Here is a 16,206-nt window from a genome sequence, read left to right as displayed (position 1 = left end):
TTTATAATTGATGTTGTAGAGGAAAAGTCAGCGGTGCCAGGAGATTTTGATCAGGGGACTCAGCACCCCAGCGCGTAGGTTGTGATTCGGACCGTGTTTGAGTCAGTCTACAATTTCTGTAAGAATCCCTACATCTGAGCACTCTATGCATATATTTGATTTATTGTTGGATTTATTTCATAATTATGTTGTTATTGTTTTATGAGCTGATACGAAACCTTTTAGGCGTGCATTGGGTTTATAATGAAAATATTGAGATAAATTCATTTGGGAAGAAATAACATATTTTTATAGGGTGGACGGTTTTCGACTTTCTACCTAGAATAAATGAATAGAATTGTCTGAAAATATGTGATGTGATGAAATTGTGATTAAACATGTAAAACTAGACATGTAATGTGGGTTGGACTAACCTTGTCATGAGATAGCCTCTACGAGCTTATGCGTAGGATAGCTGCCACGAGCTGATGCGTGGGATAGCCTCCACGGGCTTACGCGTGGGATAGCCTCTACGAGCTTATGCGTAGGATAGCCTCCACGGGCTTACGCGTGGGATAGCCTCTGCGAGCTTATGCGTAGGATAGCCTCCACGTGCTTACGCGTGGGATAGCTGCCACAAGCTTATGCGTGGGATTTGTGCAGTCTTGGACTGGGTCATGATCTTGGTTAGTCCAACGCCAGAAGTAAAAAGTCTGAAGACTTGGAAATCAGGGTATTACGTGAATGAATCACGAAATGTGAAAAAAAGGATTTATGTATATGTACTGATATATACGCTTGTTGTTTGTTGAGCTTTTTGAATGATGAAATGACATATATTTGATGCATTGATTATTTTATAATTTTTACTGTGTGTAGCTGTTGGGATTCTTACTGGGCTGGAAAAGCTCATACTACACTTACATTTTTTTTCAGAGGCACTGGATTCGTAGGATCTGACGGGTGGGACAAGAAATGAAATCAGCATGGAGTCTGACTGCTTGATAGATAGCAGCTTATCTTTTATTTATGGACATTTGGAATTATGTAATAAATCAGTACATTTTAGTTGGTTTAGTTTGAATACATTAATTATGGATTTATTGGAATTGTTGTTTATCTTAGGCCTTGCATGATCTTTAGGGCATTGCTCTAGGGCTCATGCGGCCGGTCGCGTACCGGACCCGGGTGATGGGTTCGGGGCATGACAGAGTGGTATCAGAGCTTAAGGTTAAGGTATCCTAGGGTTTATGTTCAGGTGAGTATCAGTGGAGAATTATGATAGAAAAACTATCAGAGTTTGGTTTATAATCACTTGAGATTATAACAAGAATGATATTATAATCTAAGGTTTAAGACCACTAGGGACTGTGGCCTTAGTGGCATTAAAGTTTGAGGTTTAAGATTATTGGAAAATGTGACCAGTTGGAATCTGAGCATATGTTTAAGATCACTAGGGATCGTGATAGAAATATATCATAGCTTAAGGTTATGATCACTTTGGACATGACAATTAAATTCAGTGCTTAAGCTGTAAGATCACTGGGCATTGTGATAAAATGTATGCATCGGTTTGGTTTTCGATGCATACGGAAGGAAAGTATAAATTGTCTTTGATCATGATAAGAGAGGTTTGACCTAAGATAAGTGTAGGTCAACAATGGCATATCGAGTATACCATGTTCAGATATTATTTAAATGATCTGAAAGTTCAAATTTGATGTGGGTTTTGATGTGATCATACTTTTGGTTTTGCTGCTAATTATTAGAGTGGGATTTGTACGTTGATTTAGTATTGGAGTAAGCTAAGGAGATTTCATAATATTGAAAGGAACGTTCTTCGAAGTTGAAAATGTATGTGGATTATATCTGGTGTTGGCATGTTGGATATTGCAAATAGGTCTATTTCCTATGGATGTATTTGATTATTTTGAGGCCATAGAGTATGCATATTGATGGGAGAATTCTAATTATTTGAATTCTCATATTTGGATTGGGCTACTGGATTTTACTTATAATTGTAGAAGACTATTTGATGTGTTAATTTAAAACTCAAGCCTAGGTTTAAGATTTGAGCAGGGATCTTGTCATTGTTGATGAAGCCACTAATAAATGTCATATTGAGTAGAGACTTCGATCATAAGATGCTTACATGAATTATCATATATAGCATTACTGATGGATGTTAAGAATCTTGGTGAAGGAAGATCAGGAGATCGATCGAGTTAAATTCTAATCATAGTGTATTGGCTCAATGACTTCTAACCCATTGAATTTGAAGTAAATTCTGTTGGAAGGAAAATCAATGTAGATCTTCTAATTAAATTGCTAAAAGAATACAAGAATTACCTTCCTTTAAATTAAACTTAGATATTTTGGATTCTAAGAAGGTTGTGGAGATTACGTAGTGACCTTAAACTTGACTAAAAGATTGGGGGTTAGTTATGGTAAGTATACTCTATATAAATTGAGGACAAAAAGATCTAGAGGTTTTGCTCTAGTTCTACTTGAAAATTTAAAATTTGGATTTTCTTAGTCTCGATGCAAAGTGATACTTTGGTCAGAAATTATTTTGTGACTTTAGAGAATTTGATGAGTTAGATCAGAGTGCGCAGCGGAAGTGTAGTGGTTTGAGTTATTTTGAAACCGATTAAAAATAATAATAATAATAATACCTTGATCTGAAAGGTATTATTATGGAAGACTTGAGTTAGTTTTCTAGTAGAGGGGAATGTCGTTGATTCTTTGCCTACTGGAAGTAGTTGTGGGCTCTCCTATTTTTGATAATTCTAAGAAGAATTTTGGGGCAACTCAAATTTAGCGTTAAAGTATTGATAGCTCTGTGATTAAGCTTGGGCCTGGAATAATTTAACATAGTTCTTCGACTTCTAGCCCTGACATTGTTAATATACCTATTTGATCATTTAATCACAGGCAAAGTTAAGAAAAGAAAAATGATTATAGAATATTAAGAGCATTTGATACTAAAGATTTCTCCTATTTATGTTAAGCCAATTATGATCTCTATGTAGAATCAAGAGAAATTAATTTCTTTGGGATATAATTATGGCATTTTAATCCAAGGTTGGGAGTTTGGAATTCTTTTGAAGGATACCAAAAGAACTTACTACGTGTGGTACATAGAAAGGATCAAGTTTTGAGATGCTGTGATTTTTGTATGTCAAAATCTTGTGAGTAGGTACTCCGAGAGGGAGACTACTTGAGATCTCGGGGATGATATAACGGATGCATATTTTTAAAGTTTGAGGCTTCAAGTAAGTTAATTTCGAGGACGAAATTTTTTTAAGGGGGAGAGTATGTGATACCCAGAAAAAAAAAAAAAAAAGAGAGAGAGGGGTGGACGGGCCGGCCTGAAAAGACCGAGCCCATCCACCATATACGATCATGCCTAGGGCACGATCGTGGGAGAAGAAACACAAAAAAAAAAGGGCAGCAGCGGCGCTAGGGAGGGCGATCGCCGGAGGAGGCCGGTCGTCGGGGGAGCTTGACCGCCGGAGAAGAGGGCGATCGTGGAGGAAAGCGGCGGATTTTGCAAGCCGGCGGGTCAAGGAGGAGGATCCCCACCAAACACACGAAGAGGCCTCGGATCCGTGGGTTTACTCACGGATTTCTCCACCGATTTCTCGCCGGAAGAGCCGCCGGAGCATCCCGCCGGACCGAGGTAAGTCCTTGTGCTTCATTGATTGGTTTTTGGGTGGTGTTGGTGGAGTTTTGGCCGGTGAAGCCGTCGAAGAGGGATCCGAAATAGGGTACCCCTGTTTCGGCCCCTTTCTTTTGGATTTCGCCACCGCCGGCCGCCGGGATTGGCCGAGGTCCATGGCGGTGGGGTGGTCGGGATAGAGGAGATTTGGAGCAGGGTTCTAGAGCTTTGATTGGAGATGGGGGATGGCGGATCCGAGGCCTTCCTCCTCGTGATCCCGTCCCTTCCTCCTCTCCCTCCGCGTGGGTTGGCCACCGGCGGTGACGACAGCGGTCGGGGGGAAGGCAGCTTGGGTTGCCGTCGGGTGTGGGGGGAGAGAGGCTGAGCCACCACCTCGGTGGTTCATCTGTTGATGATGGAGGGGAGGGAAGAAAGAAAGAAAGAAAGAAAGAAAGAAGAAGAAAAAAAAAAAAAAGGGACCCTCTCCTCTTCTTCCCCTTTCTCTTGGCCGGCCACCATCACCGGCGACTGCAAAAGTGGCGGCCGGCGATGGTTCGGCCAGTGGTGGCCGAGGGTCGGGAGGGTGGTGGCCGAGGATTGGGCAGGTGGCGGCTGCTGCCTATGGGCCAAGAAATGGGGAAGGGGAGATGTATTCCCAACCATGAAGAGAGAGGAATCATCCATTCTTTTGGTCTCTTCAACGGGACCGATCATCGTCGCGGCGTGGCTGCGGCCACGGCTGGCGACGACGTAGGCTGGTGGTACGGAGTGGGAGTCGGGCCACCCCGACTGCCCTAGATCTGGAGGGATTGAGATGTTTGGGGACCTGGTGATGGACCCCATAGTAGATGTAAATTATGGTTTAGAATATTTAAATATTAAATAATTTAGTTGTGATTTATAATTGATATTGTAAAGGAAGAGTCGGCGGTGCCAGGAGATTTTGATCAGGGGACTCAGCACCCCAGCGCGTAGGTTGTGATTCGGACCGTGTTTGAGTCAGTCTACAATTTCTGTAAGAATCCCTACATCTGAGCACTCTATGCATATATTTGATTTATTGTTGGATTTATTTCATAATTATGTTGTTATTGTTTTATGAGCTGATACGAAACCTTTGAGGCGTGCATTGTGTTTATAATGAAAATATTAAGATAAATTCATTTGGGAAGAAATAACATATTTTTGAGAATTTATAAAAATATGTGATGTGATGAAATTATGATTAAACATGTAAAACTAGACATGTAATGTGGGTTGGACTAACCTTGTCATGAGATAGCCTCTACGAGCTTATGCGTAGGATAGCTGCCATGAGCTGATGCGTGGGATAGCCTCCACTGGCTTACGCGTGGGATAGCTGTTAGATGTATGCCCTAGAAGCCAATTTGGCTGACACATTGTTGATTCTAGGGACATAATTTTGTACTTGACTGTTTATTATTGAATAAATAAAAGGCATCTTTTCATTCATATTATTTATGTGTCTATGAATCGTCCAAAGAATTAATAAAATGATGATACATATTCTCAAGAGTTGAGAATTTGAGCCATGTATCATTGGTGATTAATTTCTAAATGCTCCTGATCAATGGATCATCACAAGGACGGTGATCGATCCGATCAGTGCACAGATCACTTTTCTTCTGGATGGACGAGACTTGAGTCCACAGTGTAGGGACACTGAAGTGATAGTGCAGGTGCTTGTTAGAGAACAAGGGTACTGAGCGTGACCAAGACAAGAAGTCACTTGGATGTCTATCCACTCGTCAGTGACTTGCTTGATGTTGCAGTAGTGTGACTAGTCCTTTGACCTGCAGTGCTTCGGCTACTCACAGTGAGGTTATTGTAGTTTGACAGCACACATACATGGTCTCTAGCCATATGGGTCCATGCAGTGTAGATTGGCTGCAGTAAGTTCACTGTAGGAGTAGGGTATGCATCTATAAGGAATCTATCGACCTTGATAGAAGAGAAGTGATCCTATGTGATTTGTTAGACTGAGTTCTAAGACCTTGGCCAGGGCAGTAATATAAAGTGGAAAAAGAGTTTTCCACTATCGAACTCAAGTCGAATAAATCTTGACATATGACAGACGATGGGGTTTGACGAGTTGTCCATGACCTCCGTCCTGTAAGGATCCACGATAGTAGGACTGTATCACACGTTAACTGCACCTAGAGGTTCATCATTCCATTCTGCTGGGTAGCCACTACATGCTGCTAGGTGTCACTGGTGGATGGTGGGACTCACAGGGATTATCTCGATGATCGATAAACCCTAATGAGTAGAGTTGGAATCGTTCCAACCCATTGAAAGGAGTTTTCAATGATATAGTGATAGAGATCACAATATATCTCACTACCAGTCAGAGTAGAACCTATGGGGTCACACACACTAGAAGTATTGACCGATCCGATGGTTGAAAAGTGATTATGAATCACAAGTAATCAATTTGATTGATAAGAAGTTGAAGAAGGAACAAAGGGAATTAATTAATTGGACTTAAAACAAGAGTCCTACTTCGGGTAGGATTCCTAGAGTCCTAATTGGATTAGGACTGGAAATCCTAGTTGGAGTAGGACTGGGATTCCTACTTGGAATAGGATTCCCAAAATCCTAATGAGATTAAGAGTTTTTAATTAAAATTGGATTCCTACTTGGAGTAGGATTCCCAGAGTCCTAATCGGATTAGGACTCCGAATTTAAATTAGAGTCCTAACTGGATTAGGACTAGAATTAAACAAATCCTAATTGGATTAGGATTCCTTAAGTCTAAATTAATTATTAATCTAATGAATCAACATGACTCCTAATTGGATTAGGATTGAAGAGTTCAATTGAGTCATGGTTCATTCAAGTCCTAATTGGATTAGGACTAGCATAGATTGAACCCAATTTGGCTAATCCTAATTAGATTAGGACTAAACCATGAAAAGGGCACCTAATCCTCTTTGGAAGAGGATTAGGTTAACCAAGTAAGAGGGGCATCAGCCCCTCTGCAATTGGTTAGGGCGACAAGAAGAGAGAAGGGGCCGGCGCTCCAAAGAAAGAAAGTAGTCAAGGGCTCCTAACTTGTAGGAGCCCTTGATGCTTATAAAAGGGGACCTAGGGCCGGCGCCCTAGTTAGTGCTCTCTTCCTCCTCTTGCTGCCGCCACCAGCCCCTCTCCTCCCTTGGTTCAGCCGCAAGCAAGGGAAGAAGCTCTCCAAGTGTTGGCGGCCTCCTCCCCTTCCCTTCCTTCATCCAACGCAAGGAAGAAAAGAAGGCTGCGTGGGGATTCTTCTTCTTCCTCTTCTTCATCCTTCTTCTTCCTCCTCTCAAGCACAATCAAGGGTTGATTGAAAGAGAGGAGATCAGCCATCAAAAGAAGTCTTTGCAAGGGAGCTAGCACCCCGGGAAGGCAAGAAAGATTTGATCGGTCCTCTACTTCGTGTGGATACCCGTAGAGGCCGGACGTTTGAACGGCTTCAAGCGAACCCTCTTCCAAAAACCACGAATTCAGATTTGCGGTGATCATCTACCCGCGCAAGGTGAAGATCTGATCTTCCTAATGGTTTTAAAAGTTTTAATTCTTACCTAATTACGAAAGGTCTCGAAACAACGTTCATGCGATGAACGTTGATCCCGCACATGCCCCCTTTCCGCTGCCATCTGATTTTTGTTTTGAAATATCAGTGGCATGGGCGGGTTCCCAACAGTGGTATCAGAGCCTAGGCTTCGTAGATTAAGGTAAGAATTAATTATCTAAAGGCTTATTAGATCTGAAAATTAAATGATCATGCATGCTGAAAATTTCTACATGCAGATTTTTCAGGGGTGCTGATTTTTGCATGCTGATTTTTATGTGATAAGATGATGATTTTAATTGCATTGTTAATGAGATTACAAAGTTTAGAATCATGATTAGCATGATCAGCAACCTATGTCATGATATAATCAGTTAGTTTTCAGATCTGAAAATTATAATTGTTGCATATGGTGATGATCATAGGATCCAAACCCTTTTGGTATCAAATGTAATGACCTGCGATGTGATCTGTGATGTCATGTAATTTTTCAGATGCTTGCATGCATCTTGTTTAATATTTTGAGAGGCCTGTGTGCCTCCTAAAAGGGGATGTAATTTATTTTTATTTTTATTTTACATCTGGTTGTATTTCTGTGATGTGATGTACGTCAACGATCAAGTTGAAGACAAGGCATGAGATGAACAGGGGTCTAAGCAGTTGATGGCGATTGGATCAAGAGTTGGTCAAGGATCGAATCAAGGAGGCTTGGAACCAATTCAAGAGTTGAAGACCAGTTGATCGATTGACGTGCATGTGCTTGTAATACGACCTAACTAGAATCCATGATCATCACCTATTTAAAGTTTAGCTTTAATTTGATGCTGCGATTATAACTGCCTGTGATGTGCCGTTTGCATGTGATGTGAATGCAAGTCGGGTAGATAGGTTTACATGTGATGTAGCAAACCCAATTGACACCTAAATCAAAACCTCCTCAATCAAGTCGAGAGTGAACCGACATGAGCAAGTCATATTAGATTAATTGATCTAATTGGTGTCTAGGAAAGCATAAAAGGTGGTTACTTAATTAGGACCTTACTCTCTGAGTAAGGAGAGCCTCCCACCTGCTTACCTGGCCAATTGTTCGATTACCTCTTATGAAGGGCTCAAGTTGCAAACACTAAGACCTGATTAACCAATATTAAGTTAATAGGTCTTCCACTGTAGTAGAGCTGCTAAGGCCTTTCTGATGTTGATTTGTCTCGGCTGGACACAGTGGTCAAGTTGCATCGGGGGGCTGGACCTCTCTATAGACATGAGATGTTGTAGGGTAAAGGTGGGGTTGGGCACCAATAACTATTAGGTGAGGACCCAATGACGACTTTATTCCTACGGTTATACGGTGGGTCTGACTTAACTAAGAAATGGGACCAATAACTGTTAGGTGAGGTCTTCATGGCTTAGAGACCAAGTTACACTGCACCATGCTTGAGAAGCATTCTACAAGAGTTGTACACTCATCCATCTATGTGTCACCAATAACTGTTAGGTGAGGTGGCATGTAATCGGTGGGACCGCAGTACCCACTAGAAACCCTAGTCGTGTGGGATTTTCGTTTCCCTACCAGGAGAGTGTGAGGGATTCGAGAAAATAGTGGGAGTTACATTTGTTCTAAAAGACCTTAGAACAGATTAGGATCAAGTACAAAAGTCTAACTAGAATCTTTACTCTCTGCAGATACAATGTCAGCTTCAAACCCTTTGACCCGTATTCTTGAGACCAACCGACTGACCGGAACCAATTACAAAGACTGGCTTAGAAATCTCAAAATTGTTTTGGACTGTGAGAAAATAGGCTACATACTCGATTCAGATATCTCCATACTACCAACACGTCCTACTGATGTTCAGCGTGAGATGCATAAAAAGTGGTTGGATGATGACATTAGAGTAAAATGCTATATGATGGCATCCATGTCTAATGAACTCCAATGCCAGCATGAAAATATGAAGACTGCTAGGGACATACTGGCACACCTGCAAGAGTTGTATGGTGAGCAGAGTCGCACAGCTCGTTTTGAAGTGTCCAAGAGGCTTTTCAAAACAAAGATGCGCGAGGGGCAGTCTGTCCATGATCACGGTCTGACCATGATCAAGGACCTAGAGGAGCTTGAGAAGCTCGGTATGGACATGCACAAGGAATTACAAGTGGATTTGATCCTACAGTCACTTCCTGATTCATTTGGTCAGTTTATAGTAAACTACCACATGAATAAGATTGAATGCACTAAGACTGAACTAATCAACATGTTGGTAACTGCTGAGGGAGCTTTGAAAGGTTCAAGGGGCAATGTCCTTGCTACTGAGTTGACTTCTGGTTCCAAGAGAAAGTCTGCTTGGAAGAAAAAGAAGCCTGCGAAGAAGCAGAAAAAAGACAAGAAGCCAAAGAAGGAAGTTCAAAAGAAAAAGGCTAATGACAAAGGAAAATGTTTCCACTGCAATGTCGACGGCCACTGGAAAAGGAACTGTCCTTCATACCTCGAGAGCCTGAAGAACAAGAAGACTGACACACCTTCAGAAGGTATAGACTTGCTCATAATTGAAACTAATCTAACGGTTTCTTCTACTTCTAATTGGATTATAGATTCTGATTCTAGTGCTCATCTATGCACTACCATGCAGGGTCTAAAGAAAAGTAGAAGGCTGGCGGAAGGTGCGGTAACCCTTCGGGTTGGCAACGGGGCAAAAGTTGCTGCTGTGGCTATGGGCACCTACCATCTGCGACTACCGTCTGGTTTTAGTTTATTACTTAGAGATTGCTATTATGTACCTGCTGCTAGCAGAAATTTGATTTCTGTTTCATGTCTAGCACAGGAAGGTCATGCTTTTACATTTGACAAAGACTGCTGTTCTATTTATTTAAGAAATAAAATAGTCGCACGTGGTTTTATGATTGACAGTCTCTATCATTTACATATGGATGTATCTGTGAATGTTACCGAGCAAGAAGTGAGTGCCAAATGATCCAAGAGATCCAGGGATGAGATAAACCAAAGATATTTGTGGCACCTCAGGCTTGGTCATATTGGAGAGGACAGAATGAACAAAATAGATAAAGATGGGCTTCTAGGCACATTGACTTCCGAGTCATATCCAGTTTGCGAGTCTTGTCTTCAAGGAAAAATGGCTAGATTGCCCTTTGTAGGACACGGGGAGAGGACCACTGAAATACTTACCCTAGTACATACAGATGTATGTGGCCCATTCGATGTGCTAGCCAGGGGACGTTATTCTTACTTCATTACCTTTACCGATGATTATTCACGATATGGGTATGTGTATCTTATGAGACACAAGTCTGAATCTTTTGAAAAGTTCAAAGAGTTCAAGAATGAAGTAGAAAAACAAACTGGAAAACCTCTTAAGGCTCTTCGATCAGATCGAGAAGGAGAATACCTTAGTGGGGAATTCCGGGACTATCTCAAGAAAAACGGCATAGTCTCATAATGGACACCTCCGGGTACACCTCAACTCAACGGGGTGTCAGAGAGGAGGAATCGGACCCTATTAGATATGGTCAGGTCCATGATGAGCTTCACTGATTTACCTATGTTTCTTTGGGGATATGCCTTACTCATAGCGATTTATTTATTGAATAGAGTTTCCTCTAAATCCGTTCCTACCACACCGTATGAGATATGGCATGGTAAGAAACCAAGTCTTGGTCATCTCAAGATTTGGGGATGTCCGGCCCACGTCAAGAGACTACAGGCAGACAAACTAGAGGCTAGGACCATAAGTGCTCGTTTTATAGGATATCCTAAAGAGTCATTAGGATACAATTTTTTCGTCTCAGAGGATCACAATGTGTTTGTGAGCCGTCATGCCATCTTCTTGGAAAATCAGTTTATCCTTGATAGAGGTAGTGGGAGGAAAATTGAGCTTGAAGAGAAAGTCTCTGAAAAGCAACGAGTCATGGATCCTATTGAACCCATTCATACAGAGCCAGTACACGATGTCCCTCGACCACCTCGTAGATCTAGTAGGGTCTCCCATCCTCCCGATAGATACTTAGGTATACTAGAAGAGGATACCGAGGAAATGTTTCTAGTGGGAGATAGGGATCACATACAGGATCCCAAAACCTACAACGAGGCGATATCTGATATCGATTCCGAGAAATGGCTGGAAGCCATGAAGTCAGAGTTACACTCCATGCATTCCAACCAAGTCTGGACCTTAGTAGACCCACCAGAAGGTATTGTACCTATTGGATGCAAATGGATCTACAAAAGAAAGATAGGTTCGGATGGAGAGGTAGAGACCTATAAGGCAAGGCTTGTGGCGAAAGGGTATAGTCAGCACGAAGGCATTGACTATCAGGACACCTTTTCACCTGTAGCCATGCTAAAATCCATCCGAACATTGCTTGCCATTGCAGCATTTCATGATTATGAAATCTGGCAGATGGATGTGAAAACTGCTTTTCTGAATGAATATCTTGATGAAGATATCTATATGGAACAGCCTTTGGGTTTCACTTCCAGTGATGGAGATCACAAGGTCTGCAAGCTGCAAAGGTCCATCTATGGACTAAAGCAAGCGTCTCGGAGTTGGAACACTCGTTTCGATGACGCAATCAAAACGTTTGATTTCATCAAAAACGAAGAAGAACCGTGTGTTTACAAAAAGGTTAGTGGGAGCGCTGTCGTATTTCTCGTACTGTACGTGGACGACATCCTACTGATAGGGAATGATATTCCCATGCAAACCTCGGTCAAGGTCTGGTTGTCAAAAGAATTCTCCATGAAAGACCTTGGGGAAGCATCCTATATTTTGGGAATAAAGGTCTATAGAGATAGATCTAAAAGGATGCTTGGCCTTTCAGAGAAGATGTACATAGAGGAGGTGCTGAAGAGGTTCAGCATGGAAAACTCCAAGAGGGGTCTTTTACCCCTTAGGCATGGAATTCATCTCTCCAAGAAGATGTGCCCCAACACATCTGAAGAGATTCAACGCATGAGCAAGATTCCCTATGCATCGGCAATAGGAAGCCTCATGTATGCCATGCTATGTACACGACCTGATATAGCCCTTGCTGTGAGTGTCACAAGCAGATATTAGTCGAACTCAGGTGAAGAACACTGGACAGCTGTGAAAAATATTCTTAAGTACTTGAGAAGAACTAAAGATTTATTCTTGGTCTTTGGAGGATCATCAGAGTTAAAGGTAGAAGGGTACACAGATTCAGACTTCATGACTGATGTCGATGACAGGAAGTCAACATCTGGATATGTGTTCTTGTGCAATGGTGGTACGGTAAATTGGAAGAGTTCTAAACAACCGATCATTGCTGATTCTACTATGGAAGCTGAATACATCGCCGCCTCTGAAGCTGCTAAGGAAGGCTTCTGGTTCAAAAAATTCATTGCAGAGTTGGATGTGATGACATCAGATGCCATAACACTCTACTGCGATAATAATGGCGCCATAGCCCTTGCTAAGGAGCCAAGGTCTCATCAGAAGTCTAAGCATATAGAGCGGCGCTTCCATCTCATACGCGACTATGTTGAGAAGAAATATGTAAAGGTGCAGAGAGTAGACTCCGCGGATAACGTGGCGGACCCGTTCACTAAGCAGCTAAGTCAGCAAAAGACTGAAGCCCACCTTGAGAAGATGGGCCTAAGATATATGACCAATTGGCTTTAGTGCAAGTGGGAGATTGTTAGATGTATGCCCTAGAAGCCAATTTGGCTGACACATTGTTGATTCTAGGGACATAATTTTGTACTTGACTGTTTATTATTGAATAAATAAAAGGCATCTTTTCATTCATATTATTTATGTGTCTATGAATCGTCCAAGAAATTAATAAAATGATGATACATATTCTCAAGAGTTGAGAATTTGAGCCATGTATCATTGGTGATTAATTTCTAAATGCTCCTGGTCAATGGATCATCACAAGGACGGTGATCGATCCGATCAGTGCACAGATCACTTTCCTTCTGGATGGACGAGACTTGAGTCCACAGTGTAGGGACACTGAAGTGATAGTGCAGGTGCTTGTTAGAGAACAAGAGTACTGAGCGTGACCAAGATAAGAAGTCACTTGGATGTCTATCCACTCGTCAGTGACTTGCTTGATGTTGCAGTAGTGTGACTGGTCCTTTGACCTGCAGTGCTTCGGCTACTCACAGTGAGGTTATTGTAGTTTGACAGCACACATACATGGTCTCTAGCCATATGGGTCCATGCAGTGTAGATTGGCTGCAGTAAGTTCACTGTAGGAGTAGGGTATGCACCTATAAGGAATCTATCGACCTTGATAGAAGAGAAGTGATCCTATGTGATTTGTTAGACTGAGTTCTAAGACCTTGGCCAGGGCAGTAATATAAAGTGGAAAAAGAGTTTTCCACTATCGAACTCAAGTCGAATAAATCTTGACATATGACAGACGATGGGGTTTGACGAGTTGTCCATGACCTCCGTCCTGTAGGGATCCACGATAGTAGGACTGTATCACACGTTAACTGCACCTAGAGGTTCATCATTCCAATCTGCTGGGTAGCCACTACATGCTGCTAGGTGTCACTGGTGGATGGTGGGACTCACAGGGATTATCTCGATGATCGATAAACCCTAATGAGTAGAGTTGGAATCGTTCCAACCCATTGAAAGGAGTTTTCAATGATATAGTGATAGAGATCACAATATATCTCACTACCAGTCAGAGTAGAACCTATGGGGTCACACACACTAGAAGTATTGACCGATCCGATGGTTGAAAAGTGATTATGAATCACAAGTAATCAATTTGATTGATAAGAAGTTAAAGAAGGAACAAAGGGAATTAATTAATTGGACTTAAAACAAGAGTCCTACTTCGGGTAGGATTCCTAGAGTCCTAATTGGATTAGGACTGGGAATCCTAGTTAGAGTAGGACTGGGATTCCTACTTGGAATAGGATTCCCAAAATCCTAATGAGATTAGGAGTTTTTAATTAAAATTGGATTCCTACTTGGAGTAGGATTCCCAGAGTCCTAATCGGATTAGGACTCCGAATTTAAATTAGAGTCCTAATTGAATTAGGACTAGAATTAAACAAATCTTAATTGGATTAGGATTCCTTAAGTCTAAATTAATTATTAATCTAATGAATCAACATGACTCCTAATTGGATTAGGATTGAATAGTTCAATTGAGTCATGGTTCATTCAAGTCCTAATTGGATTAGGACTAGCATAGATTGAACCCAATTTGGCTAATCCTAATTAGATTAGGACTAAACCATGAAAAGGGCACCTAATCCTCTTTGGAAGAGGATTAGGTTAACCAAGTAAGAGGGGCATCAGCCCCTCTCCAATTGGTTAGGGCGACAAGAAGAGAGAAGGGGCCGGCGCTCCAAAGAAAGAAAGTAGTCAAGGGCTCCTAACTTGTAGGAGCCCTTGATGCTTATAAAAGGGGACCTAGGGCCGGCGCCCTAGTTAGTGCTCTCTTCCTCCTCTTGCTGCCGCCACCAGCCCCTCTCCTCCCTTGGTTTAGCCGCAAGCAAGGGAAGAAGCTCTCCAAGTGTTGGCGGCCTCCTCCCCTTCCCTTCCTTCATCCAACGCAAGGAAGAAAAGAAGGCTGCGTGGGGATTCTTCTTCTTCCTCTTCTTCATCCTTCTTCTTCCTTCTTCATCCTTCTTCTTCCTCCTCTCAAGCACAATCAAGGGTTGATTGAAAGAGAGGAGATCAGCCATCAAAAGAAGTCTTTGCAAGGGAGCTAGCACCCCGGAAGACAAGAAAGATTTGATCGGTCCTCTACTTCGTGTGGATACCCGTAGAGGCCGGACGTTTGAACGACTTCAAGCGAACCCTCTTCCAAAAACCATGAATTCAGATTTGCGGTGATCATCTACCCACGCAAGGTGAAGATCTGATCTTCCTAATGGTTTTAAAAGTTTTAATTCTTACCTAATTACGAAAGGTCTCGAAACAACGTTCATGCGATGAACGTTGATCCCGCACATGCCCCCTTTCCGCTGCCATCTGATTTTTGTTTTGAAATATCAGCGGCATGGGCGGGTTCCCAACAATAGCCTCTACGAGCTTATGCGTAGGATAGCCTCCACGGGCTTATGCGTGGGATAGCCTCTACGAGCTTATGCATAGGATAGCCTCCACGGGCTTACGCGTGGGATAGCTGCCACGAGCTTATGCGTGGGATTTGTGCAGTCTTGGACTGGGTCATGATCTTGGTTAGTCCAACGCCAGAAGTAAAAAGTCTGAAGACTTGGGAATCAGGGTATTACGTGAATGAATCACGAAATGTGAAAAAAAGGATTTATGTATATGTACTGATATATACGCTTGTTGTTTGTTGAGCTTTTTGAATGATGAAATGACATATATTTGATGCATTGATTATTTTATGATTTTTACTGTGTGTGGCTGTTTGGATTCTTACTGGGCTGGAAAAGCTCATACTACACTTACATTTTTTTTCAGAGGCACTGGATTCGTAGGATCTGACGGGTGGGACGAGAAATGAAATCAGCATGGAGTCTGACTGCTTGATAGATAGCAGCTTATCTTTTATTTATGGACATTTGGAATTATGTAATAAATCAGTACATTTTAGTTGATTTAGTTTGAATACATTAATTATGGATTTATTGGAATTGTTGTTTATCTTAGGCCTTGCATGATCTTTAGGGCATTGCTCTAGGGCTCATGCGGCCGGTCGCGTACCGGACCCGGGTGATGGGTTCGGGGCGTGACACATAATTTTTGGTGCTATTGATGAAGTTTGATGTCAAGATTTTGCCAAGCTTATAGCGAGAGTTTGAGATGAGCTTGATGGGAGAACTAATATTTTTCCTCAAACTCCAAATAAAGTGAATGGAGGGGATCTTTATCAACCAAAGCAAGTATATCAAGAAAATCTTAAAAAAATTTGAGATGAAGAATGCCAAGGAAATTAGCACCCTCATGAGTCTTTCACGGAAGCTTGATCTAGATGAGCAGGTATGAATATTGATTTAAAACTTTATAGTGGTATGATATGTTCA

At 41.9% G+C, this 16,206-nt stretch overlaps 1 long non-coding RNA gene across 1 annotated transcript; it reads left to right on the top strand.

Annotated features, from left to right (window-relative positions):
* The first annotated feature begins 4,594 nt into the window (after positions 1 to 4,594).
* LOC120108046 lies at positions 4,595 to 15,810 on the top strand. The gene is made up of 2 exons (XR_005509569.1): positions 4,595 to 4,655; positions 15,644 to 15,810. It is a non-coding gene; the product is annotated as an uncharacterized LOC120108046 (long non-coding RNA).
* Positions 15,811 to 16,206: the final 396 nt, after the last annotated feature.

The sequence above is a fragment of the Phoenix dactylifera genome, unplaced genomic scaffold (genome assembly GCF_009389715.1).
Source record: "Phoenix dactylifera cultivar Barhee BC4 unplaced genomic scaffold, palm_55x_up_171113_PBpolish2nd_filt_p 001147F, whole genome shotgun sequence".
Lineage (NCBI taxonomy): Eukaryota > Viridiplantae > Streptophyta > Magnoliopsida > Arecales > Arecaceae > Phoenix > Phoenix dactylifera.
This window is presented reverse-complemented; position numbering and strand designations above follow the sequence as displayed.